Genomic DNA, 1,695 nt, shown 5'->3' on the forward strand with positions numbered 1-1,695 from the left:
GTGGTGAAATCCCCCATCTCCCTTGCATTATGATCTTGAGTTCCCTACAGAGCAGGCGCACTTCACATCTCATCTGTGTATAATTGAACGATGTGCACCTCCTATGCCTCTGTGCTAACACCATTTTGTACTAATGGACCCGGACCGGAATTAAGTTTGTTAATAAGGTTCCAGAATTAGCCATGGTCTTTGGACCTGCATAACTTATACATCATTTCCTACTGTGATACATCATATTTCTTTTTTCCTCCCACATCTTCAGCTCATATACTGTTTGTAGGGTGCTTATATGGATTTTCAGTACAGCACCCGGAGGCTTTTTGATCATTAGATGGCTTTTGTTTACTAATATCTCTATTTATAAGTATCAGTTTGGGAGGTATACCATCTTTTACGAAACAGAGGAATCCCTTAAGGTGATTTGACTTCCTGTAAATAGAGCCCATGTTGTTCTGCAGCAATTGTATTACCCTTGGACAGATGAATAGTATGTCACGACCCTCTGTCCTGGAGAACATGGCCTGAAATTTCAAGCACTCACTGCAGCTTTGCCATGGTTTTAACTTCTCCATATCCGGGACCTTCCATAGAAGACTTTTGGGAGTCACAGGAGTAGAGTAATCCCCAATTATTGTCTATTATTCAGCATACATGGTTAGAATGGATAGAGCTACAACTTGCATATTGAAAAAAGAAAACTAGAAACGTAAGTGTAGTCGAGGCTGGCACACCTACCATGTAAGCAGCGGGTTATATTACCAGCAGAGCTGAATTTGCTGCAACCAGTTAGAGGAATTTCCTAAATATAGAAGAAAAAATAATTAATTTTCCTTATGAATCTTGTTTTAGCTTATGTTGAAGCAGCGTTGCTGTTTGCCAAGTAGGATTATCTTAGACAGCCTCATCCCCAAGTAAAATCAGATTGAAGTCTCCAGTAATTATCAGCGCATAGGTCGTAAATGAGAAGATCAGCTTGTCTAACACCTTGATGAATTCTGAAGCTAAAGGCAGTCTGTTCTGTCTTTAGGGTGAATATTTAGATAGACGTTTATCATAAAGAGGTCAATTTTTGCTGCCACGGAACAAAGTATGGAGAACTATTGCTTGAAAGCAATTGCTTGAAGTATTTATATGCATTGTCCTTTCTTTCATTGCAGTGGAGACATAGATAGCAAGGCCACAAGATGGCCTCCCATGACCACCACTAGAAATCGTGGGATTGAAATATCCTTGAAAATAAATGAGGTTTCATAGACCAGGTTTGCTGGAGGCTTACGATGTCCCATTGTGTCACAAACGAGATGCACTCTGTTTTGGAGAATTTTGTGCAGACCCGCAACATTTCAGGAGATGATTTTGAACATCTTAGGGGGAGAATTTAAGAGAGGAGACTGTAGTGTATCAGATTAAGGTTGCTGGCTGGGTCTGGTTACTGAAGCAGCGGGTAACCAGTTCAAGCCTGCTGGATTGTCTTGCTCAGAGAAAGGAGACATCTTGCAATAACACTTATCATCATCCAAATTATGACCTGCTGCACACTGTTGCTGGCTAAAGGCAGGGCTGGGAGGCCATTACAGCCTTTTAACATTGCTTGTTGGGAATGGCTTGCCACACTGTATGAAGGGCTTTTGGAGTTTAGGAGTCATATGTATTAAAAGGAAGGTTTAGGCCTGGCGAAAGGTTTATTTCCAGGCC

The sequence above is a fragment of the Lissotriton helveticus genome, chromosome 9 (assembly GCF_964261635.1).
Source record: "Lissotriton helveticus chromosome 9, aLisHel1.1, whole genome shotgun sequence".
Lineage (NCBI taxonomy): Eukaryota > Metazoa > Chordata > Amphibia > Caudata > Salamandridae > Lissotriton > Lissotriton helveticus.